Source organism: Strigops habroptila, chromosome 8, assembly GCF_004027225.2.
Source record: "Strigops habroptila isolate Jane chromosome 8, bStrHab1.2.pri, whole genome shotgun sequence".
Lineage (NCBI taxonomy): Eukaryota > Metazoa > Chordata > Aves > Psittaciformes > Psittacidae > Strigops > Strigops habroptila.
Window position 1 is genome coordinate 58,790,409 of NC_044284.2, and position 27,792 is coordinate 58,818,200.

Sequence of the window (27,792 nt, forward strand, 5' to 3'; positions counted from 1 at the left end):
TCCTTAGTTTGGGTGTAAAATTAACTCGGAAATAATAATAGCTTCAGTGAAATGCATTAATGGCACTTTGTATTAGAAAGCATTTAGTAACAATAATACTGTAAGACACAAGAATCTCATAGTGCTTTATAACTATACTATACACTGTTTATAACTATATATATACACTACATATATATAAAACTATATATAACTATTTATACATTATGACTACATATTGCAGATATGTTCATCTTTATGTGATTTGCTATGTTCTAAGTTCTTCCTGAAAACCACTGGAGCTGCCTCACAAACCTGGTTGCTTTTATCAAGGAGGATGAATGGATCTTTGGATCTTTTAACAATTGGGTTTGTTCCTCTTCCCTGGAGGATTATGGAGTATTACTAGTTCCAAACAATGATCAATAAATACAGAAGAAGATACAGTTCTAATAGAATATTCTAATAATAATATTGTCAAATCTTTTCCATTTCAGAGGGTTCTAAAACTCTAAATCACTATCAGCATTCAGGAAATCTGCTTTAAACTCTAAAAATTTAACTCAACATATACAAATTTTGCAATAGCAATGACAACTAACCCTAAATCTAGAAATTGTTTCTAATTTTTATTACATGAGGGTTGGACACTCACAGAGGCTCACATAAAGCTCTGTGAAGAGAGTGGCTCAAGGCCTGAAGTCGCCAACTCTTGTCTGATAAATGATCTCTGAAATAGCCACCATCAGCAGGAATCTCAGGGATGCCATTGCTCTTACAGGACTAAACAGCAAGAACATTTCAACAACTGAAGGTGACACTGAGCTACGAAATGTGAGCAGAATCAGCAGAGAAAGAATATATCATCAGCAACAAGTTGGAGCCTAGGAAACAATATCCAAAAGCTGAAGCCTGATCCAGAGCAGTACTTCTGTTTGTTCATTTAATTCTTCCTTCTAACAAACATGCACATGGTGAAAGCATGAGTGATACAAGGGCAAGTATCTGTGCTTCAGCAAGTTAGACTGGATACAAGTACAAAATACGGTGTTATCAGAAAACCAGAAATATCAGAGAAGTGTGACACAAGCAGGAGATGCTAAGGTGAACAAGCTTATTCTTCTTTTCCTGTTGCATAGAGAGACATTGGCTATCTCAACAGATATCCTGTTTTGAGTGCCACTCCTTAAAACACAGGGAAAAGTCAATTTTTCTTGCAGAGCCAAGCTGAGATTAAGTTAAGGAGGTGCTAAGCATCATCCAAGAACATCCAACAAGGCAGTAACATAAAAGAACATTCATCAGTCCTTCTCCTTACCTCTGACAGGAGGACAAGCAGTACAAAGAATGAGGTGTTAGAAAAATGAAAGTCTTGTTAGCAGGAAGAGTGGTGAGGACCCAGCACAGGCTGTCTGGGGAAGATGAGAAATCAATATCCAAGGTTTAAAACAGACGTTAGACAGACTGTCAGCTTCTGGACGTGCAACAGGTACACTTGATCTCACCTAAGAGCTTGGCAACCTGCTAAGTTACCTCCCAAGGTCTTTTCCACACCCCTATTTCTAAGATGTTTTCAATGCTTCAAGTAATTTGTCTCAGTTATGGAATAGTTTCATATATGAAAGAGCATATCTAATATTACTGTTAGCATGTTACCCAATTCCTCTCCCCCAACCATCCTTTTTGAATGGAAGACACTAAATTCAGTAAGAAATTAAATATTTAGAGGGTTTTTCACACCCCCTTTAGCTTTGTTTCACTTTCTCGTCTAAGGGCTCAATGCTCTGGGTGTTTGCATCCCTCAGTTTATTTCTCCTCAAAGAATTTTAAGAATAACATAATATTTTATAGTTCTACTCTAAGGTCACTACACAACTCATCCTTCTTGTTAATCACAAGGTGATGTTTTGATCTTGTCCCTCCTTATTTAAGAACATAAGATGCCTGAGGTATGTTCTAATTGATGCAGTGCATCCATTTACTCCAGCAAGCAAAAGTATCCACTTGCACCATGGGTCCCTTGTTCTCTTTACTCACTGGCATCTCTCTGACTTGCAGTAAGGCACTCCCCAACCACACAACTGCTTTCTGAAGCATCTGCTACTGCAGGAGATGCATCCTCCTGAATACTAAAAAACCAGGCCACTTGAAAATAGTGTTCTCCCGTAAGATAAAGTTCTGTCCTTTATTTGTAGTCTGGGGAGCAATTTTTGGATTACTGAAGGATTTTATATTGCAAAACAAATTAGAATATCATCATTTGCTAAACAAATACTGACTCTGGGACCTGCAAGCTGAAGAAACACACAAGAGCCTTCCTACTGCAAATAGCAGTAGATCTAAATCAGCAGAGATTTAGATTAGACACAAGGCAGAAGTTCTTCCCTGTGAGGGTGCTGAGGCGCTGGCACAGGGTGCCCAGAGAAGCTGTGGCTGCCCCATCCCTGGCAGTGGTCAAGGCCAGGTTGGACACAGGGGCTTGGAGCAACCTGCTCTAGTGGAAGGTGTCCCTGCCCGTGGCAGGGGCTTGGAACTGGATGAGCTTTAAGGTTCCTTCCAACCCAAACCAGGCTGGGATTCTATGATATGATCTTAGCTCTAACAAGAGCTGAGCAGACTATTTCTGATAAAAAGACCAGGTTGGTAAGCCTACACCACTTCCCATGGAGCCAAGGCTTCTGGGTTGGGGAAGGGGAAGGCTTGGGAAGGCTTCCAAGGCTGGGGCCCATGGGGAAGCTCCACAATGCAGGTTGGTACAAGGCAACCGCCCAGAAACTGCAAGGTGTCCCAGCTTCCACCCTTGCAGCTCCTCTAGACCCATAACAACAAACGTAGGATCCCTGTTTTCCAGTAGGGAAGGATACAGAACTGCAAACTGTCATTTTAAAAAGCAAATACTTTAATAGGATTTTACTCCCAAGCAGGGGCAGAGCCATCTCTCCTGATTTCCCTCAAACCAGAAATTTCAACCTCCAGCCTGTTGCTGGTTAAGAAAATGGGAACCCATGGTGCTTCAGAAAAGGAATGCAAATTCCCATTTATTTCCAAACCCAGTTAAACACACACCTTTCAGGCAAGGAACATTACCAGGACCATTTTAGCTGCGATGGTGATGTACTGAGAAAGAAATATCTCTACTTTTTCTAGAACTACTTATTCCTTACAGATTAAAATCACTAGGTGACATTTTTAATCAGTACTCCTATACAGAATTGCTAAGATGAGAACATTAGCAAGTTCATTTACATTTGCAAAGTAAAAGAATTTGAACAGTACCTGAGCACTAGCAAGTAGCAAGGATGCATGAAGTTAAGACTGTCAAGAACAAAAAGCTCTTGGGCACAGCACCCGATGCTCACCTTTCTCCACATCACATTAAAGAACACCAAGGCTTATTTCTTTCTACCCCACTACTATTGAAACTTCTCTTGTGCAGAGCAAGTATTCTTGGTGCATAATGAAAGAGAAGTTTGCATTTGGGATTAGAAAGTCCAATGTTGTGGAGGATGCTCCCTCCTGCTGCTGCCTGGTTTACTTGCAGGGATGCGGTGGGGCATTGCCCTCTCCCAAGCCACTGATGTGCATGTAAGTGCTTGTCACTATCTTTAGTGACAAGTGAGGAAAGATTAAGGCAACTGTTGCATTTCTTGGCTTCCAAAATTGAGCAAAAATCACAGTTGATGACAAATTGGGTCCCTTGTTCCAGTCAAACAGTTCCATTTTTTCCAAGAAAGTTTGATGAGCTATAAAGCTGACAATTTCTATTCCAGTTTCAAATCCAGCTTTGTCCAAAACAAGTCTAAAGGAAACACCGACAGCGTCAGCTACAGCACCACTGGGTACTGCTTTAATAACTTTTTAATCGCCCACAGAAAAAGTCACATCTGATTTAGAAATAAGTTGGTTCGTTGAAAAAGAAAAACCACAAAATCACCCCGAGCTCCCCATTCTTTCTAAAGAAATTAAAAGTACATTTTATTCCAGTTAAAGAACAAAAGGACGCAAGAGAGGAGCAAGGCTGGATGTGTGACAGTTCAAACTCATCTCACTTTAGATGATCTTGAGCTCTGAAAAGAACACCTGTACCCTCTAGAAATGCTGTGTTCTTATCCTTTAAAGAAAGGAAACACAATAGGACAAGATGTAGGAAATCTGCTACATGAGGTTTAATTGCAACCATTTGTAACCTGCATTTCACCCAGATACATATCTTATTTTTAAGCAGATATTCCTAATTAAGCAGAGGAAGTGGTTATCACCAAGTGAACAATTTGCAGAATGGGGTTATCAACACCGATATAACAAAAGTACCCCAGATATTGATCCAGAATTAGATGGCCATCACAAATTGCAAGATCCCAGGATCAATTAGGGGACAGGGAGGAAGGATGTAAGACACCAGGACCACAGCTCTTGCATCTGAATGAGGACTCAGCATGACCCTAATCGACTTTTGCCTGGGGAGGTGACAGGGTCTGAAATGGGCTTTCTACTTATACATCCTCCAGTATCACAACATCTGAGACCCACTGTGGTGTGCATGTGTATTCTTACAGCCCTTCGAGGCAGGGAATCGCACTGCCTCCCTAACCCAAGCAATCTACCTGGAGTTATATAGAGTCAATAATGGAAGGGGAATTAAACATGAGTCTCGTGCATTGCGGGTTAACTTGCTATGCTACCAGGTCATTGTTCCTCTCTGGAGATGTCATTCCAGGCTATTAAGGTACTGCATGACTTTAGCAGCCTTGCCCAGGTTTTAAGGAAGCCTAAGAATAGACAAAAATTAATAGTTGGTCTGGCAGTCACAAACAAAGGAAGGTTTAAGATAAGGGGATCCTGAACTAACTGTGGTTTTGCATTAAGTATATCAGCTTATGGGGCACTGTGCAGCAAGCTATTCAAAATCTGAGCACAAAAACCAAACAAAAACAAACCACCCACATCAATATATTAGTTCAAAGTAGTACTGACACATCATCACAGCACTGTTAGGGATAAGGCCCTCGGGGACAGCATCATTCTGCTGTAACACGGATCCGTGTTTCAGAAGATGATCAGGGATGCTGGACTGGGCCCTGTTTTACAGCACAGACATAGCCATAACTCAACCTGAAGTTTCAGTCCACCTATCAAATAAAACAGTATTTTCCATATCTGTAATAATTTTCTTTCCACAATCCCAGGGTGACTTATAGCCATTGAAGAGAGCTTGGTAATCAATCTGGAAGGTAAATATTAGCATATCATTTGCAAATGGTAAGACTGAAGTACTGAGGGGTCTCTGGTCAGAGAAAGAATCAAGCCCTTCTGTCCTTCACTTTTATACAGCAAAGAGCTACAATGCAAATAGGACAGAGCCAGGGAGCAGGCTCTAAAGCTCAGCTAAATGCTCCTTGAAAACTTAAAATGGAAAGCTCACCAGTCTTAGATTGTTTCTGTTAAGCAACGCACGCTGTGGTGCTGGCTCACGGGTGAAACAAATTGCTGCTGTAAGTCTATTAAAGAGGAAAAAAAAGGCTACCATATGGTGCTGACTGCGGTATCTCTTAGCAGGTGAATTGCATCCAAAACAGTAGCTACCACACTTAATTATTTTGACAAATTCCGTGATTCAAGGTGGGAGCTTTATTGTTTGGGGTTGGGGATTCTTTTGTTATTTATCAACAGGGTTATGTGCTATCACCACTCAGAAAAAGTAACTTTGAGGATAAAAATAAGATGAGGAGGAGAGAAGGAACCACTCACATGCAGACATTTGTGTCATTGAGAAACAGGAATGGATTCAAGCACTGAGTCTGTGAAACTTAAGACAACACAGGTGTTGGCACGCCGAAGAGAAAGACGCACTAAGTAGCAGAAAGCTGGTCCCCTGACTTCCCTTATTATCTAACCCACGATAGCACGGTGATACCAGCACTGAGAGCACATACAATACACCTCATGAAGATGGTGAAGCCAGACAGTGCCTGTTCAGACCACCCCAGAACCTGCTTATACCCAACATGGACCCTTGTGATGCATACTGTTGTATCCCAATGCATCAGAAAGGCTGAAGAGATCTGAGATGTCAGGATAAAAGACGCAGTGAGGCTGCTGCCCTCCCTGCACCACGTGTGCTCCCCGTGTGGCAGGCTGCACAGGATTCACTGAGCACCACAGGCAGACAGACCAGCATCTGCAAACACAGTTCTGAAATGTCACTGGAACACAGCCCTGGCAGTTCCCAGTGCTCACACATGCTTTTTTCCTCCCTGTGTTATCTCAGCTGACTTGTCAATGCAGTCTGATGAAGTTAATCACCAACTAGATATTTCAAAAGTATGTACTATAAGATGGTCTCAGGTTTATTACATCCCAGATTATGAAAGATGCTCATGCACAGTATCTGTCTTCTGGTGTGAAAGCATGCCAAAGCCTCAAAAAATTACTTGAATAGTTCACTGTTGGCTGATCTCAAGGTCCATGATGCCTGGTATGCTCAAAGGAATACTTGGGCAGCAGCTTTAGCCAGATGTGGTTTAAAACCATGTGTAAATAAAAGTGTTGCTTTCGCATTTCAACATCCTGCTTTTAAGACCAAACCAGACAACAGCACAGCAAGAGCTGAGATTTTCTGAACTCAGGAACAGGACTAAAGGTCAAAGCTTTTCTGCAAGCTCTCGTAGGGATACTGCTGCCTGGGAAACACGGTCCCCATCGCTAGCAAGCTGCCACATCCATCTCTTTCCGTTTTGAAGTTTCACTTGCGCTGGACATTCTAGAGTCAAGAGATAGAGGGAATCCAAAGAGCATCTTCAATACAAACAAGCATTAAGACCAAGTGGCGTATAAATCAATTAGTCCATTGCACAGAATGAGGCACATTTCCAAATTATTTGCCATTTAGTGTGAAGTTCCATAGGATAATCCTGAGATCTTCCACAGCTGCACCTGCTCTTCTCTTGCTCCCCTCACTGCATTTCAACATCACACTGTGCACATGTATCATACATTTACAAGAATCAGATTGAGTTATTCCAGCAATCTGACTTTTTCCCTTCATAACCTATGTCATGAAGAGTCAAAGACATAATTCTGTTCAACAGGAGAAGTCCATGAATAGTTTCCCCAAGTCCCTCACGCCCTGAATCAGAGTTATCTCAGCAGTATATCCACAAAATATTAACCTAATTCAAGCACAAGAAATGTTCCTCTCCAAATGATTGAAAAGTCCCTGAGAAAGACCCAGAGATTTGATTCCCCGTTTCTTCCCCAAGATGAAAACTTCAGGTGAACTCAGCTCATTATATTCATCACGAGCTGAGCTCCTGAGGTTCCCACATGTTTCCTTGATCATTTCACACCTATGAGTTACATATTTTTCTTTCTTTAACAACATCCTAAATCCAAACTCTTTAACATCTTGCAAAGGGGATACACACACGCCCCCATATATACACACACTTGAAGCAGTGATTAAGTAATTTCCTTTCCCATCTAAAAGCCCTGACTTAAAATAGAACTTTCACAGCAGAATCAGCTAAAAACCCACGTTCAAAATCAGAGCTTGCAGAATTCTATTTCATTATAAAAAAATTCCTTAATTACCAAGGGTTTGGGTTTTTTCCTTCCCTTCGTAAGATCCTACAAATCTTAAGGGAAAAAAAGCCTTTTTGTGGTCCTTCCACGCTCTCACTAATTTACTCGAAAAGCCCACAGTAATTTCCCTGAATAGCTTCCAAAATGAATCCCATAAAACAGCCTCTCTCACTGGAACTGTCTTTTTTGTAGGCGAGTTGAAGGATCAACTCCTTATAGGGTTTATTTGGGGGGAAAAAAAACCAACACACCAAAACCAAACAAAACGCAAAACACCCAAACAAAAAAGTGTTTGTAATTTTAAATTCATAAATACACATTTTAAAGCTGCCTACTCGGAGCTGCAGGCATCTTTCTGTAAGTTAGAAATAATACACCAAATTCAACAAGCAATGCAGCTATTCCTCCTTGGAAAAGGGAGTATAACCAGAGGTAAATTTGACAAGTAATAAAATACAACCTTGCCAAAAATACCAGCCATGAACTATCTACAACTGATCGCTGGTGGCAGGGAGGCATCTTCAGGGGAGACCTGAAAAGGTCATCGCATCCCACACCAGCCTCAGCATGGGGACTGATGATCTTTAAGGTCCCTTCCACCACTAACCATTCTATGATAGTGCAGGGCAGGATAGCTCAGTGCATGTTTACAGCACCATCAATATGAGCTTGAAGCACAGAAAACACAAGTCAGGGGTCTCAGTAGCCAAAAAGGTGCAGTCACAAGCCCTGGCCAAAAGAAGTGTTTGCTTACAAGAGCTGCTTGCTGAGTATCCAGCAGAGCAGCATTCCAGCATCATTCCCAGGTGGCAAATCCCAAATGACAAACTCTCCCAGGACAGCCACCCGAGCACCACTGGGGAACGCGGTGACGCAGCCCCAGCTGAGCAAGCGGCAGTGATGATGGCCTCAGCTGCAAAGGAGAGTTAACAAAGGTTTATAAAATGCTCCCACCATGCTTCATCTGGACTTGGGGAAATAGATAGAACATGAATTTACCACACCACAACTGCTCCAACAGCAGCCCTCAGATTTCAGTACAATCCCTGAATGGGTTTCATTCCTCCCAGGACACCTGCAGTTAAATCTCAAGCCTCAGGATCCAACAACACACTTCTCCACAAGCAGACTTAAGACTCTGTAGCTAATGCTCTAAGAGACAACCCCAATCTCCTGTGATTTAGCCCAGACAACCCAGTTTGATGAATTGGTTAGAGGGATCTCCCCATTAATCTGAGCTTCTTCCAAGAGTTCAATGCCTAGAGCAGACTACCTGTGAAAAACTCCCAGTCCATGCAAATGAGGTGGGATGCTTTACTACTAAGGGAATGAGAAGATAGAGTGAAGATTATCATTGGGCATCTGTGGGTTGAGCAAAGAGGTGAGGACAGACGGACACACAGAGCTTACAAATACAAGACCAGGGCTTCATTCCCAATTAAAATATTAGACAGCAGAAAAACTTAGTAACCATCAGTCTTGTTGTTAATATAATGGACATAACCTTAGAATCTTTGACCACAAACAGCCCAGCCTCTCAAAAATTTACTACTGGAAAATGCATTATTAAATCAAATCTGAGCATGGCTCAGAATCTCAACTCTCTTTGTTCCCTGATGCTGGGCAGGGGGTGGAGGGAGAGGGAGGGGTGTTACGAGCAAGCTAGCTCAACCGATTTCTTGTAAATACCATAAAAATGAACACTTGACCATGATCTATGAATTGGATGTAAAGAGAGAAAATAATTCTTAAGGAAATGAGGGCTTTTAAGTGCTTTTTGAGCATCGAATTGAAGAAAACATTTATGCATTTTCCATCGTGTTGTGAAGCACCATGTCAGGCAGGATCAACCACATAAAATTATTTTGTGACAATACATGTAAATGGTTTTAACATTCTCCATCCCTCTAAAGCACTAGCAAAGACTACCCGAGCCATTTGAGAGTTCAGGATTGTAATAGGGCCTTTGAAGAGATTACTTGCAGACTAATCATATATTTCCTCCTGGAAGCATTCTACAATTTGAAGTACCATATTCACACGGCACATTTCACCTCCCAAAATTACTTCTGAAAGAGCCGGTGAAAAATTATACATTGCGTAGGCAAGCATATATCTAAATGATATGCATGTCTAACAGAAATAGATTATTTTCAAGGGGTCCTAAACTCAGCTCTTCTATTTGCTCGTACAACTGCATGCAACAATAATTTATGTACAGGAATCTATGCATTTCAATCAGAGGCACGCAACTGCCAGGGCTTTCTGCCTGCTCATTTTTGCATGTTCATATAAAACATAACAAAAACAAGCACATCTTTAAAAGGAATCAGGTTTGGGCTTTTTAAAAATTTAAAAAAGAATATAGTTCAAAACCTTATCATGCTGGAACACCTTCAAAGAACATGGAATCTCTCAGAACATGGAATTTTAATGATAGTTGCTTGGAAGCAACCACCGAGAGGTGCCTTCAACACATCTTCATTATGCATCCTATGCAGTGTCTTTCCCAGACAACTCTATTTTCTTTATTCCACACCTAGCCTTCTCAGGAATTCAGGCCTCTAACCTTGGTCTTCTAGATGCCAGTCAAGTCAGATGACTCGAACAGCAACTGGTCAAAAGCATCAGTGACCCAGTATCATATTCATGCACTTCAGTGTACCCCACATTCCCACTCAAGCAGGAAATAGTGAGGCAAGAGTAATCCAGAAAGTATTTTTTTGATTAAAAAACCCAAAACCCCACGTGTGTGCACACAACCTGTTTAGGATGCAAAGTACGATTCCTCCAAATCCTGCTTTAAATGATAAGAAACCAAGAAACCAAGATACAATAAGACTGGTTTGATACTTAGATCAACCCTAAAGAAAAAACCTACTCATCACCACAGGAATTTTTCCTGATTGCCTGTTTTAAAAAAAGCCTGTTTCTTATCCAAGTGTACCAGCAGATAATGAATGAAATTGGTTAGGGGTTTAGGAAATCTTCAGGCAAGCTGCAGAGGAAACTGTTGGGATCCTGCTTATTCCCAAGCTCAGCCATTTCATCAGCCCGCGGAGCGCGAGCCGTGCTGTGCCACATTCCATTACAAGCAGTATGCCTTCTACTGGCTTTGTTTGTTCCTAATGAACTCCAAAGTAATAACACCACACTGGAAATACGTTGGGGCAGCAATAAAAATCTGTAGTTGCATTCTTGTATCTTTGTCACGCCTGGAAATATCCAGATCGAGCAGCAATAACTTGCTAGAACTTCAAGTGAAACAAAAGGGTTGTGATTCACTACAGCCCTACTTGGGGCAATGAGAGTCCTGGACCTGAAAGAAACTACATGAGTCACAGAGGATCATAGGTCAGGATGAGGGAGAGGCAAGGCTGACCTTGATTTCATCTGATTTCATGGATTTGTTAACCTCCAGTCTCATCTGATATGTGAATATGAAGCAGCTTTAGCAAGTTAGGTGTATTTATACATAGCACTTAATTGCTAAAATGACAGACATACTGTGGGATGGATACAAGAAGGCTGCCTGCATCCCAACCTGTAAGGTAGACCCAAGTTTATGAAGTTGGAGAATATAAAGAACATCCCAAACCAACTTGAAAATATGGCAGGGGGGTCAGAATTAGATGATCTTTTGGGTCCCTTCCAACCCAAACCATCCTATGATGATTCCATGACATATATCTCCATTCTTCTTCAAAACTGTAGCACATCCCTGTTGCACCAAAAAGCTGACAATTATTATTTCTGGTTCACCAGAAGAAAGGTAAAGACCAGAAGAGTGAGCACTGTTGCAGTGGGCTGAGGAGATGAATCACATCACTGTGCTAACACCACCGCATCGCACCTCAAAAGCAAACAAGCAGAAACCACACTGTGGCTCCAGTTCCTCACCCAAATTTCCTGTCTGCCTTTCTGTTTTCATCTTGGTCTCTATACTGTTCACAGTAGCCAGCTGTACAGAACTCTGCAGAGAAATCATTTGCTTTCTCTACATTCCAGTGCCATGGAATAGAATAGATGGAGCTGTGCTGCCTCCCTTCCCCACACAGATGTCATCAGCCTTATTCTCCTGTTCCTGCAACCACCACTGACCCCGTATTGGTGCTGGACACAAACAGTATACACACAACCCAACACACAGAGCACAGCTGCCTTTAATATCTTTATAACACAAAGAAATTAGATCAATCTCATAATCAAAGGTGAATGTCATGTTCAAAAAGCCCAGGCTTTAAGCTTGTTTCTGTAAACCCCTGTGGCACAGCAACGTGAAGTTTAATTTTCTTCTGTGTTTTACCACAGAGAGGGGAGAAGAACTTGGTTTCACTGCCCCATTCATGGTGCATCCTTGGGTCTTTATTGAAGAAACTGACTTCTGGATGCAACAGCAGGAAGAGTCTCCAAAGTGGCTTTCAATAACTTAATTAAAACAATAACAAAACCCCACACACCAAACTCTCACCACCTCCTAAATTGTCTTTGTCTGCGTGAGGAGAAGTGCAGTTGCTCAGATAAAGGATATTAAATGGCCTTTAAGTCTGACAGCAAAGAACAGCTCTAATGGGAGTCCCAAATAGTGCTGCTAGCAATATACTGTACTTACAAAACAGTAACATCAAGATGCCAGAACAGAGCCATGACCTATATTTCCTGCAAACCAGTGGAGTGGATGGAAAGAATCCAAGTGCTTTTTAAGTTCCTTTTCGTTCTGCTGGAACTGTGCCTTATCTTACACATTCTTCCTACACCCAACTTTTCTATGCCCCACAGCACTTAAAGCATGAATTATCTACACTCTATTTATGTAGTTATAAACAATAAATACTGCAAAATCCTGTTTAAGCTGCAATTACCGGGAACAGAATTCTTTATATCTCCTTTCCCTACTTTTAAGAGAAGCCAAATCCCTTAAAGGGGACTCCTAAACAGAAGAACAATGTTACAGAGGAATAGAGGTCACACATTCTGAGGAATTTCTGTGGATTGATTATTGAGGGAGCAGCTTAGCTGATGCTGTCAGAGCATGTGAGTTCACACCTTTCCACCCTCAGAATTACAAGTTTCATAGGATGGTTTGGGTTGGAAAGACCTTAAGATTATCCAGTTCCAACCCCCTACCATGGGCAGTGACACCTTCCACTAGACCAGGTTGCTCCAAGCCCCATCCAATCTGGCCTACCCACTCTCTGCACCTTGTAGTACTGCAGCTTTCCTGAACAGTGTAAGCAAGGGAAACACTAAGCTTAGGCCATGGGGACAGGCTTACCTGAGCTTCTAGCGAGGTGGCACCCAAAAACATCCACTGCCAGGCAAAACCATCACTAGGGACTGAAAAGACTGGGAGAAAGAGCCATTCTGTCCAATCTCGGAATGTCACTGTTTGGGTTCTGCACACATGAAGACACCCAAATTTCCAACATGAATATCAAAGTGAGGAATTTACTCTTTTGGGTACTCCCATCCTAAAAGAAAATCGTGTCCTTTAAGGAGAACAATAAAATTAATACAATGTTTTTAGAAGAAATGAGCTATCTGTACCTGACTTCGACTCCCGCTGCCTTGTGATATCCCTAAAAACTCCCTTTTTGCCCCAGGAGGAGGCACTTCACCCCTGCCTCATACAGACACACGATGCTCAGTGGTCAACAAAACACCTGCAAGGATTCCTGCTAAGCTTGCTTTGCCCACCCCATCCCCTTACCGCTCTCCTTGCCAAATGCAAACACTCTCCCTCAGGCAGGAAAATTTGGAAACAAAACACCTGATGCCGGTTTTATTCCAAAGCTGTCTCACGTGTGTTGAGTGTCAAAGAGAGCCATGTTGTGCCACAGCACCCACTTGTCTCAGGAAAATTGAAATCGTTCTGTGTCTAACACTTTGAATGATTTCCCAACTTCTCACTTGCCCCATCTGCTCCTCTCAGATCATTTTGATTTGTTTTAGCCTTTGTGCCTGCAGTGGCACCAACAAAACTGCAGCATCACTGCAAGCTCCTCTGCTATGGAGCAGTGCCAAGTTAGTCTCAAACTCAGCCTCCTCCAAAAGAATGAGATCAAAAAATGACATCTCAGACCACTTCTGTTGTCTCTCCCTTCCTCCAAAACGTGCACAAGTAGTTATCTGGCTTCAATGCTGAGCTCTAAAATACACCAGCTATAAGATTACCAACATGAAAATTGTAAAGCAGATGTCCACAGAATACAGCAAAGCACACGAATGCCATATCGCAGTCCCAATTTTCCTTTATTAGTTGGCCCAATTAGCTAAGGAATTAAGTCAAAATTACTTCATAGAATCATGGAATGGTTTGGGTTGGAAGGGATCTTAAAGCTCATCCAGTTCCAACCCCCTGCCACGGGCAGGGACACCTTGCACTAGAGCAGGTTGCTCCAAGCTGTGTCCAGCCTGGCCTTGAACACTGCCAGGGATGGGGCATACTTGAGTTTATGCAATATTTTGTCTTTGCTGTTAGCATGGTATTTATAGGGCCTCTAAGGCAAAATACCAGCTACTTTCCAACACTGCAGAAACCAGGATTCTGAAACCAGACAGAGAACTTTTAGTTAGGTGGGAAAATTGATAAAAGCAATAGGTGAGATGCCTACATGAAAGGATTTTTTTGTTCAGACAGTACCCAAGGTACGCAATCGCAGTGCTCTCCTTGAACTTCAAGAGAGTCAGGATACACCCATCCAGGGTTTTAGAAAGGGCTTTAAATATGATGGATGAAAAATATCATAAACAAGCACGTGGAAAAGAACCGTCATGATCTGCCCATACAAGTCTCCATTGAAAAAGACCTAACTCTGAGCAGAACCTTAACAAAGGAAACTAAAAACCCCAAATTCACATACATGTTTATCTTCCCACAGGCTTCAAGTCAGCAAATACCAGACTAATGAGGGCCCACAAAAACGGAGGTGTACCTGTGAGAAGTCCAAGAGTCACTGCTGAGCCACCAAGGACTGACTACACAGTATTGCAACAGAGAGAAACAAGTGATGGGGAGCAGCACTTGCAGCTTGCACCCCTACCTTGTGTTCAGTGTCACTGCGAGCATCATGCCAACAAGAGCTCAATACTCTAAGGCAGTGGTAACATGTTGTCTTAGGTTTGTGCTAAAGAAGGTCTCAAGCTCAGTGAAAAGAAACGTGAAACTTCTCCAAAACCTTGGCATACACTTCTTCAAGCGCAACGTACCAAAGAGGTGACTCAACATGTAGCTTGGTTTGGTATTTTTAACACATGTTCAGGATGTACCAGGTAACCATGAATTTCTGCTTTAGCTTCAGCAAAGCACACAGTGAGTGTACCAATCCCCATCCATACTTGGCACAAGCTCCACTGTGACAAATCATTTAGTTAGAATTTCTTACAGTAGCCTCAGTGGTGTATTATTTCCCCAGTGTTCATTCCTTCCTTCTGGTGAAGGTAATGAAATTTAGCTTTACAATTCAAAAGATATATGGCTATACATCTTTAAAGAGAAGTCACTAAACACACTGCTGCTGCAGCATCCTGAGCAGCCAGTCACTAAGCTGAGCTGGTCCTGAATTCAGGGAACGTCGTTCAGCGGTCATTGGGGAGTAAATGAGGCAGAAAGCAAGTTAGCCAGGCAACTGCGGAGCAGAGAGCCCAATCAGATGTGGGAGCTGGGGGGGAAGCAAAGGTGAACTGAGCTACAGAGCCAGCATCCGACATTTGCAAGGTAAAATATGATGTTTGCAACTAATAGATAGAAGTAGGAAGAGAAATCTCACTGGCAAATAAGCTGGCTGTTTCATAAAGTGCTCCTGGGAAATTCTTTGGAAGGCTGAAGTGCATGTCAGTGAGCACGTGTTCATACAGCTGCTTCCATAAAGGGGAAAACTAAATCAGGATACGTATCAAAAGAATGCATTAACCACCTTCAGTGGACACACCACTCTCCTTCAAAAAGCACAACTGCTCCAGTCTCTGTTCCTATCTGTTGATGTCTGCTGACAGGTAAAGAGTGCTATCCCATCCCCTGATTTGCACTTCCGAACTAGGGGCTATATGATCTCTTTATCACTGAGAAATTCTCTGCAGCCATCACGTACAGCATCATTCCAATGGTGAAATCTTAGTCGGTTACAAAACACTGGAAGAAAAGTTGTCAGCTAAATATCTCCAGCCGATTGCAAAATACTCCAAATTCATTAATAATGTAAAAGGAACCTTTTAGTATGGCTCTTTACTATATAATTCCATGCTACTTCACTGCACAATTACAGTACCTGAACTTTGCTTTTTAAATGTTGCCTTGTGTAAACTCCAGCATGTATTTGCACCTGAAGTGATAATCTGAAGGCAATAGAGTCCATAATAAGTTAAATTATAAATAAACTCTACTCCAGGTCCTCCTGCTAACAAATGCCATTGACCCTAGAACCCTGCACAAGGTGACATTCTTCCTACATGATTATCAATTTCTTTCTTCAAAACATGTATACAGAATGTTACAGGGACAGACAAGCATTTCCCCAGGGGAAAAAAAGTGCCTATTTCAAATTCAGAAAGCCATTTAGAATTGAGATTACTTCCTTGGTCTCCAGATTCAGAATGAACTGAGCAAACCATAACCTCCAGGACCAACAGTGATATTCAGCCTAGATCATCCCTCCACATGGGAAGAATGCCCGGTCTCCTGTGACTTGGCATTAGATAACCTGAGCTTGTGGAAAGTAAACTGGAAAGAGAAACATGCAAAGGAAATAAAAGAAATGCCTGATCAATCCACATCCCCATCACCAAGGAATGGTTCTATCTGAGGACTGATTTGCTCAAGGAATTGGTAGTGAGTGGTACACGTGCCTTCTCATGGTAACCTGTGCAAATCTGGCTCAGGCTGATAATGATCAAACCTAATTACAATTTGACAGCTCTTCAGTGGCTTATACAGTGCTTAAGATTTTATCACCAGTCTCATGATATTTATTCTTAAGGCCTAATTCCTAAAGTCAAGCAATTACACAAGATTTTCCACTTTCAATAAAAATGAATTGGAGTTTCGATCCCATGAGCTTGGAACAAAGCTTTAAACATGACCTAAATGCAATCGAATGGTTTCTAAAGTCAAAAGAAAAGCACACAATGTTTAAATTTGCAAAATTTTTACACAGAAAAGGTGATGTTTTAAAGACTAAGTCAGGGGCTGGAATGGTTGGTGACAAAGCTGCTCATGAATCATCTTATTTCAACTTCTGGTGCTCAAATAGAGCAGCAGCCACTGTCACAACCAGCACGTTCATGGCTTGTGGAGAAATAGGTTGGGAGAGTAGGGCTGACCTGTCCTTAAGGCGATTCTCTTGGCCTTCATGCTGATACACAGCATGCCTCCTCCTCAAGCCTCAGCTGGCCCCGCTCTCCTTTCAGGGAGTACATTCCCTTTCCAGTTTCTTACTTCAACACTTTATACCAGGATACCAATTATTTGGGGTTTTTTTCCCCTCCAATATATACATTTAAAATTCTGCTGGATCACTGTACAAGCTTCATACAGCTGCACAGCCACAGAGATGGATACGAATACATACAAATTACATCTCGAGGGAGTTGGAACTGGCCGAGCTTTAAGGTCCCTCCCAACCCAAACCATTCTGTGATTCTAAGTGACATAACAGGCTTAAACCAAGCCATTGGTTAAAACTACAGTAAAATACACCACCTGCACAATTAATTACTTCTATTTTCTACACCTTTGCAACACTGAGTTGCCTTGCTAGAACTTAACATCTTTCCTCCAACACTGATGCCTGTCTTAGAAATAACTTGTACTGTCTGCCGTACTCTAGTCCAGCTCAAACACTTTTAACTCAAGAGAAACTCAGATGACAGCAGGGGAGAGGAGATGGTGTGCTATCCTACCCTGGCTTTTGGCTAAGTTCTTCACCTAAGGAAGAAAGTCCTTCTGGCTGGGAGCAGTGAGCCAGCTGGCCCTGTATGCAGTAACCTTGACTCTTTGGCAGTCACCAAGAGCAGACACATATTGTGATAATTCACCAGAACACATTTCCAGCCTTTAGACATTTGTGAACCTGGCATTTCTACACCAGAAACAGTATCACTCCATGCATTACTCCTCCGTTCTACCCCAAATCTTCACAGAAGACTGGTCTGTGTAAGCTTTTAGACCCTGCGGCTTCCCAAGGCAGTGAGCTTGCCTGGTTAACACCACCTTGTGTGGAACGTTTTACTTGTTCTGTATCTCCTGCTTCCCCGTTTCATGTAACACCCTTCACTTCATACATTAGAAAAGACAATTCCTTATTCAGTTCTCCATATGGATTTAACAGGTCTCTTCTCCAGGCTGACCTTCTCCTGTTCCACTACCTGTCTTTTATGCTGGAGGGACATGGAAGCTTTATCCAGGGTAGCTCAGCTGCACTCGGAAGATAGGCATTCAGCTAAAAATCTTTCACTTCTGTTTCTGAAAAGCAGTTCCTGTCTTCCTAACTTACTTGTCCAACCCAAACCTAGAGCAGCAGTCCAGAACCTTTAAAAGCAGGATACTCACCTAATTACTCCAGTTTTCTTCCATATGATACTTCCAAGACATGACTATACAGAATTCAAATTACATAGCTCAGAAGGAAAATCAGACACCCGCATCTTTGAGATCTCTCTGGCTTTGGATCAGGGAAACCTTTAGGTCCACCACTTCAAACCAGAAGACGAGGACTTTGATCATACAATGAGAAAGCTGATAACGCTTCAACCCCAACCTGCTGCAACAGCCTAAACAGTGAACATTCACTGCAACCCTGCTGTTTTCTTTCTATACTCGATTCCCAAGAGGAACCTCTAATATGCATAATAAAAACTAGAACATTTTAGACACTAAGCACAGCTGACCCTTACATAAAACTATTCTACTTCAATACTGTGAAGGAAATGATGCATTAGTATCCAACACGTCTGTTATACTTTGTAAAGACAGCAGGGATGCTGAAAAGCGTTCTTTATTTCCAGCAGTATGTCTGTTCATAGCAAAACACACACTGCATCAAAGTGGGATTATGATTTGAGAAGCCACCAATCCTGATGTCCTGATCTCAGGACATGTTCTTCCAAACTCTTCTATACAATTTACACTTACGTGTCCACTAACAACTGTTGGAAGGTCATTTTATGGATAACTGCTATATACAACTTGTGATATAACTGAAGTGACACCACCATTACCAAAGAACAGACTTGCAATCCTAACCAAGGCTTGACTCTAACTCTGCACAGTCCTCCTGTGCACCAAGCCACAAAGCCTTTTGCCCACAGAAAATACTGAACTAATATAATTTAAAGCATGAATTTAAGCTCATTTGAAAGGCTGGAAAACCATGTGTAGGCATGGTTATTTCAATAGTGAAGTTGCAATTTTCAGTTTAGCTTTAGCTAACTGAAGGCCTTTAAACATTAAATCTATGTAAGCCAGTCCTAATCTGAAAGACGTTTCTGATAAGGGCCTGTACCAGCTTAACAGTGTAAGGAAAAATAGATCAATTTAAAGTGAGACTTGTTCATTGATCATGTACATCTCAAACCTATGACTGGAGGGACTTTGGCCTAGTGACAGTAATGACACACTTTAACACAAGCCCGACACCATCTCTTCATTCACCAGACAAATAAGATTCTACATTGGAAAACAATAATGACAACAAGTTAATATTTTCAGTAATAAAGTTATTTTCACAAAGAGCACTTGACCTTCGCTGTAATTTCCACCCAGCTTGCAGTAAACCACCTGAGTGTGTATAAAATGCAATGAATAAAGAAATATTAAAAATGATAGAGCGTTATTAAAGTAGGTCGCAATTCAAACAGCACGATTACGGCAAAAATGATGTTTGAAACTACATCACTCACAATCCTTCTCGCACAGGATGAGCTACTCTATAATTTATTTTGCCTAACAACAGCTTCTGTCCATATTCTCTCTCACTTCATCCCCAAAGACTCTATTAACGCAGCCCACTGTGCCGCATGACCGCATAATGCCCACATGAGGCATGAAATGTCACAGATCACAGCTTTACACCTGGCCAACATAATATATTCATCAAATTCTTCCAAGCAGTGGAAGCATTTGTTGTTATTTTGTGGGTCAAGCCACACAGAGGCAGATGGAATGGGCACTTTATTTACATGTGAAGTCCCTAAGCCCATACATTTTATTTATGATGAACAAAATCTGGGCTTGCAGAGTCATCTAAGAAGCTTTGGACCAAAGACATTGTTGTTTTACCAAGATAAGGAAGAGCAGTTTCCTCCAATACTTCTAAATGACAATGAAGATTCATTTTGTTCCTTAACATTACATTCCACATACTCTGAACATCTTAAAAAACTCAGAGTTGGGATTTTGATTCACATCCTAAGAGATCATCAGCATAATTAAGACCCACCTGCATGTTAAGGCAACTCCAACAGACAGTAACAGAACAGTAAAACTCCCCAGCTGCACCATAAGCCTGTGTAACACAGGGTGGGGTGGTCAGCTCTTCACTTTGAACCAGAAATTCAAGACATGGGGGTGTAGATACTGGCTTTACCCATCCCTCCATAGACTATAAAACAATCTAAATCATCCACAAAGACAGGAAAATGTAGAAAGGAAATCCTTGGATGCAAAAATGTATCACTTCATACATTATGTATACTTTGAGTGATTCCGAACCAGCATTTTTAATTATTGACACTGATGTTACCATGAGAGTTTGGGGGAAATTTTGATATAAATAGCAAAAATCTTTGCTATAAGGAGGGTATTAACCCTGATAGCTTTTAATTATCTGTGTTGCACATGAGTATTAGTGACATGGGTAGCCTAGAAGCATAGCCTGCTTATGCTTCAGCTTGCAGGAAAACAAAATCTCAAGGCAGGACTTCCAGTAAAAAAGAAAAATAAGAAAGTATCTACTATTACACTGCTCTTCATGTTTTGTTACTAAAATGGATGCATGGATGTTAATATGCCTGCATGCATATCTCATTTTATCTCTCACCATCAGCCACTGCTTCATGACCTCTAAGACGGATTGTAAGCCCTTTGATGAACGCACTAAAGGTACCTCAGTAGATGCAGAACAATCCTTCCCAGAACTGTATTTTGACTGAATCACAAACACACCATCCCAAAGCCCCCAAAGAACATGAAGCCTCTTCTCCCTCTGAGAAGTACACTGCCATCCTACTGCTTTCTAGCTTGAATACCAAAAAGCACTGAAATTAATAGACATTCATAAGTGGATGACTTCTTACACAAAAGATCAAGTTCAGATAGCTAAAATCATGATAATAGAGAAGGAAAGATTTTACACATCGACTCCTTTCTCCTGAAATACCAGTTTTTGTATCATCTGTTTACTATTGACAGAGGATTCTTTCACCCACTAGTCCTCCTAAAACAGGGGAGAGAACCAGCATGCTACAGCTTGGGGAAGGAGAGAGAAACACACCATGGCTAACTCAAACTGTATGGGGACTTCTCCAAATGAAGATCATAGTTAATCTAAATTGGAACTGGGACTTGTTAGTTCTTGAAACAAGCCATTGCAATGTCTTCTGTTCATTGACACAACCTGATGTAAAGACCACCTGGAGTTACCAAGGTGGACCACGTCATATAATACTCAGCTATGATAACTAGGGTTGACAGCATTTAGAAGAACCTGCAAGTAATAATGTGCATGCAAAGACATGACTGCTAACATGACAAAACTCCAGGGAAGAGAGGAGTGATGGTGTAAGAGCATCTTTAGCTACCACTCCACAAAAAGGAAGTTAAGTAGAAAGGAAACATCAAGTAATGCTGAGGGTCTGGATTTCCTTTCAGCTTAGCAGCTCAAGGTGAAGAAAAGCCCTGGGCATGTGGAGTTGCAAGGCAGGAATGCCTGGAAAGCCTTGAGTCTTTCAGGGAGGAAAGCACATTGACCAAAGCACCATACCCTGCAGGAAGGCAAAGCATTCACTTCCTCCTCATGACGAAGCGAAAGCTCAGGCTTTCAAATGAGATGTAAAATAGAGCCTTGACCATTCATCGTCATTAAAGATCCCATGACAATTCTTGCAAGAGTAAAAATGTTAACTAACATGTCCTGGCCAATATCCAACTCAGATAATTGCATTCTGCTTCCTAAATTCCCCTTACAGTTTCAATTGGATTAGTTTTTCTTCATTCCTCTTCCCTAAACCCCTCCTGCATAATGCTTCCAGCCCAGAATGGCTGCTGTATTCCACTCCAGAGGTGTGTAAATTATCAGTGTTGGGCAATCCCAACATACATTTTGTATACATTAATCAGAGAAAATGCTCTGGGAGCTGGAGTAATACCCTCACCTCTCACTGAGAAGCATTTAACTTCTCAAATGAGAAATCCCCCTGATGTTAGGAAGGTTCTTTTTCTTTCTTCCTAAAATATAGCCCTGCAAGGAAGGGTAGAGATACCAAAACCAGCCTCCTGCCAGTTAGAAACATCCTTTGTTGGGCCATGTCCTGAGCTTAAGGAGCCACACACAGTTGCTTTGACTTCAATAGAACTCTGCAACATTAAAACAGGAGTAAATATTCATACAGTATTTTTCCACTAAGTCACTCATGTTTAAATGTTGCAAGAATCAGAGAAGTTGGCTGTTGAATGCATCAATCTGTGGATAGAAGAGAGGAATATCAGAACATATTCTCATCACTTTCTAACTGGCTTGCACGATCTTCACGCTATTTTAAAGGAAAGTTGGAAGTTCTTTAACTTGGCATAGGGATGAAAAATGAAAAGTGCTGTGAAATATGAATCTCCTGTTGTTTGTAATGTGTATTCTACTGTAAGTACTCACAATACTATGGAGGCAAACTGAAAAGTCCTGACCCAATGCATTTTACAAACAGGAGGAGCAAAGGTGATTTATGTGCATAAAAGCAAAATCTGACAAGCCTTTGATTTTCTTGTAGAACAATCCAAAAATGATTGTCAAGAGGTTTTTTGCCCTCTGCACTTCCCATAATGGCACCATTTTATCCAACAAGCTGTTTTATAGACACCATATATAGGGTCATTTCCATCTGCTATTCAGGTTACTCAAAAGAATACTTTTCATTCCCTCCTCCAAGAGCTCATAGCAGCAGAGAAACTGCTTGTTTTCATCTCCAGCCTGCTTCTGCATCCCTGGTAAAGCATAAAACCACAATCATGTCACCTACTTTGTTCTTTAGAGCTCTGATAGAAGAAGGACATCCTTAAAAACCCTAGAGCACAACTGTAGGCAGGCTGCTGTCAGATGAACGGGAAACACAGACACTATACTCATTTTGGCATTTCCTCATGAGGATCATAACCCTCCTCCCTTCCCCACTGAATAGGTGTCACTGTGAAAGCATTGTATTTGCCAGCTCCAGGCTGGGTTAGCTGCAACATCGTGCTTATTTCTCTACACCAAGTGTGGAATGGGTGATGTGGGACCTCCAATAGTGTCCTACTTCAGTGGCAAATACTCCTACTATAATGTATGGAATTGACTGGTGAAATTAAAGGTTGGTACCAGAGGGCGAGTATCAGGCACAAGCACAACTTGGGCTCATCCAATGAGCACAGATGGATCTGCAAAGGAATTTTATGTCAGACTCAGATGGTTAAAGAAACACAGACTATGTTTCTGATCTGCAGCACACATACAAATTTGGTAAGGAGAAAGCTGATTATCAGAAGTGACTGACTCCAATTTTCTGCCATTCTGGGTACCAGTCTTGACTCCAGCTCAGCTCCTTTTGCACACAGTACGTGATATCAACACTGGAAATAATACCCATACTCAACCGTATACTCATCCATTCCCATAGTTTCACTTCAGTGGAGAAACGGGCTTGAACTAGAGAACACTGAAGTTGGCATCCTTAAGGTAAGTAGTACTCAAGATTACTTAGCATTTCTACAGTAAACACAGGATTGAAAGCCTAAATCCTTTCACTGAAATTTAATCTCAAAAGTGTACAGCTGAAGTGGCTTCACTGGAATAACACGTCTCAGCCACTCCTTCCTTCCCACTCTCATCTTTTTTAAGACTACTCTATCTGGAGTGGAAACATTGGCATTAGTGTGCTCTGAAATACAGCAGTCACTGCTACAACAATCAATAAAGAATTAGCATGACTATAGGAAGAGAAGTTTGGGATTAGAGAGATCTAAAACCAGAAGGATTTCCCTGCCCTCCTCTCTGCAACTTGAGGAACTCTTCCAAAACCTGCCTGTAAACAAGTTCATTCTCTGTCAGCTTTCTGGAGGAAATCATTACAGAGGCAAAATGAGAGAGCACCGGGATCACTCTGCAATAAGCATCTGTCAGTCAAGCAGGCATCACCCCACAAGTCACCCCAAGCTCTTCCATGATCCAAGAGAAGGGTGCTGGACACAGAGCGTTTGCTCAGAGCACTGCTGGAGTGATCAGGCCAAAGCTGTACTTCAACCAGTGGCATGATATATTAATATCTTGGTATTTAAACCAGAGTCATCCTCTCGCCCCCTCTCTGCTTCCTTTATACATTTAATTCAATTTTAAGAGATACGTGTTTGTTTACTAGAGCAAACAAAAACCAGTCATGAAGAGCTGCAGTTAGAGAGAAGTAAGCAACCTGCTTGCTTTCCACTCCAAACTGAAGTTTTAGCACCAAATATTGACATTGGAAGGTAAGCAGCTTAGTTCCACCACTGCTTTTCACACCTCCAAAGTACCCACCAGAGAATTTGCTGCAAGATCACAGGAGGAAACGTGCTGACCTACACTGACTTCAGCATTACATCCCATAGAAACCACCATCTGAAACATGCTGGGGTTCCTCAGAATAAGCCTTCATCGCTCCATTTGCCAACACCATCGACCTTAGGCATCTTTTTCCCTTTCATCTCTAGTTCTCCTTGCCTTCATTCCTTGCAGCATCACAGACACAGTAAACCAGGCATAGAAGAGAATGATGGTATCATGTACCACTGCGCTCTACCTGGTTAAGGAAATATATTCAAGCTGGAGCCCTCACTGAGAATTAAAGGAAGAAGAAAGGGAAAGAAAAGGAAAAAAAGAAAAAGAAGAACAGAAGAACCTGTTGCAAAAAAAGAGAAAAATTATTTGAGTCAAATTAAAGCTTTAGGTCTGGGGCTCTTTTTCTTTAGATTTTGGGTTTAGATTTACCACTCATGAATAACTACAAGCAGTTTAACACCACAATTTATAAAGCACAGTCAAATCAGCTCAGATTCCTTACATCCAACATGATTATTTCCCATAGAACTACTGAAGTCTACTGAAAGCGTAGCTGCAGCGTTAGAGGGTTATTTGCTCCAAGGACCTTTTTAATATGGCTGTATTGTAATACTGCAGTGCAAAAGCCTCTCTGGGCATAAAAAGGAATTGAGCTCAGAAACACAACTTGTGGGCAATCAAAAATACATTTGCTTCAATCTGCACTCATTTCATAATAGCATTATTTAACAAGACCAGTTAAAAGGACTACCCTCAACAGACATAGCAGTGCACCTCTTCTCTTGAGGCTCCCAGGGCACCCAAAAGCTAATTCAGCTCTGCAAAACCAAACGCTCAAAGCAACCAGCAGCACTAGAAAGACCATATTTAAACGGGAGGAAAAACATTCTGTGGCTGACCAGAAACAGAAAAAGCAGCTCCTCTCTATATCCCACCCCCAACATTTCACTTTAAAGCTGCCATTTATTTCACTAGCAAAGAAAATTATATTCTTCCAATAGAAGTAACAACATATCTGTCATCACACTTTGATTTTCATTCACAATCTAAAGCACTCTGAATTTGCACACACTGGGAAACAGCTACTGGGTGCATGCTGTACCACATCACCAGTCAAACCCCATATATCCTCCCCCAATTATTATTCTACAAGGTTATGCCTAATTGCCCACTAACCTCACCGATTCATCACCTACACTAGAAGAAGACGTTGAGAAAAAGCCTAAAAAGCACCCAAATATTTAGTCGGGTTGCAAATCTCAGACCAAGCGGGGACGGAGCTGGTTCAAGTTGCTCCTTCCCGGCTGCGCACGCAGAGGATGGAGAAAACCCCGCTCAAGTCACATACACACACACAAGCCCAGGGAAGAAGCCGGTACCTCACGTTCGCTCCCGCGGAGGTGCTCGCTCCCCACAGCTCCAAGTTGGTTCTGGAAGTGTTAAATTATTCCACACGCCGCCGAGCCGCGGGTTCCCCGAGCGGAGCCGCCGCTCGCATCCCGTCGCTCGCAAGTCCCGGGCGCGCAGCTCCCGCCGCCAGACGCGGAGGCACCGGCCCAGCCGGCTCCCGTCTCCCCCCGCCTCGCTCGCTGCCGCCCGCCCGCCAGTGCCTCCCTTCCGGCAGACAAAACTTTGCGCTCAAGTCCGCACCTTTCCCTCCGCAGCGTTGCGCGAGAACGGAGGCAGCGGCCACCCCCCCCACCTGCGCAAATGAGGAGTGGAAAGGCATGGGCGCAGTCCCCTAATCCGCGCATCCCCGCGGCTCCCGCTTCCTCCTACCTGCAGCCGGCGCCGCTCTCCGCAGTGCCCCGCTCATGCTCCCGGCTTGGCGCGGAGGGCTGCGCGCCCCCTTCCTGCTTTCCTTTCCCTTCCTTCCCTTCGCCCCCACTGCTGGACGCGGCTCCCCGCGCAGCGGCAGCCCCTCGGCGGCGGCAGCGCCGATCCCCTGCAGCCACCGCGCTGCTACCGCATTCCCCCTAATAGCGGGGCGCGGCTCGGAGCCCCCCGCCCCGCCCGGCCCGGCCCAGCCCAGCCCGGCCCGGCCCGGGGGCAGGAGGCGGCGCACGGCGAGGACCCCCCCGCCCAGCAGCACCGGCCCGGTCTCCTCGCTCGGGGCTTGTTGTTGAGGGGTGAGTGCGGGGCTGCGGCTTCCAAATCGCTGCGTGCCCGCCCGCACCCCCCGTTAACCCTCCCGACACGCAGCGACACCTCCCGTGTGCCCCCTCTCACCATCACCCGCTGCCCTGGCTGCTGTCTCCTCCTTCTGCCCCAGCGCCGGGAGGTAAGCTGCGACGAAGTCGCCAAAGTCATTGCAGCGCACAGGTAGAGGGGCCGGGCTGCCCATCGCGCCCGGCTTCGTGGCGGGGGGGCTGCAGCCAAAAGCTGCCTTGGAGGAATGGGACACCTGAACCGCCGCCCAGCCTGGGCAGCAGCATCCCTCTCCAGCGGTGCCTTTGGGCAGCAGAGGTAGGTCTCCCAGACCAAGTGCGGACACTAAGAGGCGTTCTGGGCCCAGTGGGATGTGGCACGGCGCTTCCTTCCCATGCTGACTTCTTTTCTTTGGCCAGTTCTGCCTGGCTCTCCCACAAGAGGTTTCCTTCCTGGCTGCTGCCTCCCCCGTGCAGGGAGGAAGATTAGATGTCTGCTCTTGCTGCTTGAAGACGGACTTTGAAGGCAGAAATACTTTTGAGTGACAGCTTATAGCCACGGTAGATCAAACTTCCCTTTTCGTTCACAGTTTAATGTTGAGTATCTCTCTTGGAAGCTCTGACCTAACCCAGCTCTGTCAATAGGCAACTGGCCCGCTGGGCAGCCTTCAGGAAGGGGAATCACCATCTGTGTTACAGATATCTGCTTGCTCTTTGGATCCACTCTTCCAATGGGATGTCATCAAACAGCAAAATTAATCCCTGGCGAGAAAGAAATTCATGTGTTCACTTGCAAAACCACAGCGGTGAGACAGTGATTGGAGTTTCTGTCTAATTCTAAGAGATCAAGCTTGTAATAGCTACAGAATGAGACTTAAGCTGCTTTGCATATTCCCTCATCTGTAAGATCATTAAAGCATCTGTGGTGATTGCACCTCGCAGGGGAGGGAGGGAGCCTTGCTGGGGGTGTTAATGGTGGCTGAGTTCAGTGGCCACTGACGTGACAGGGTGTTAACCTTTGGTCACCGTGACCCAACACATTTGACTAAACCTTTTTTCCTGGCCCCAATCTCTTACCGGCTCTCCCATGTCATGTATTTATTACAAGAGCAATAGCTCTTCCTGCTTATAGGCCTCTTCCACGCAAACCTTGAGCCCTTCGACGATGGCTGCCTCAGACATTTCGTTATCCTTAACTCGTGGGTGATAAAAGATGAATAAAGCTGTCAAATATCCTATCGATTATGTGATTGAGATGTCCCCCAGTTGCCCTTCTTACACTAAGTTTCTCCCATTCTATTTCTTTTCTG

The 27,792-nt window shown here is 43.1% G+C and overlaps 1 protein-coding gene across 3 annotated transcripts in view; it reads right to left on the reverse strand.

Annotated features, from left to right (window-relative positions):
• DAB1 (DAB adaptor protein 1) overlaps positions 1-26,809 on the reverse strand; it is a 471,110-nt gene extending 444,301 nt beyond the window's left edge. For 2 of the 3 annotated variants that reach the window (XM_032920111.1, XM_030494713.1), the window contains exon 1: positions 26,115-26,277. The gene's annotated coding sequence lies outside the window, so the exon portion shown is untranslated. Of the gene's footprint in view, positions 1-26,114; positions 26,278-26,564 lie in introns of those variants that run through there. The other variant, XM_030494712.1, reaches the window with a different exon arrangement.
• Positions 26,810-27,792: the final 983 nt, after the last annotated feature.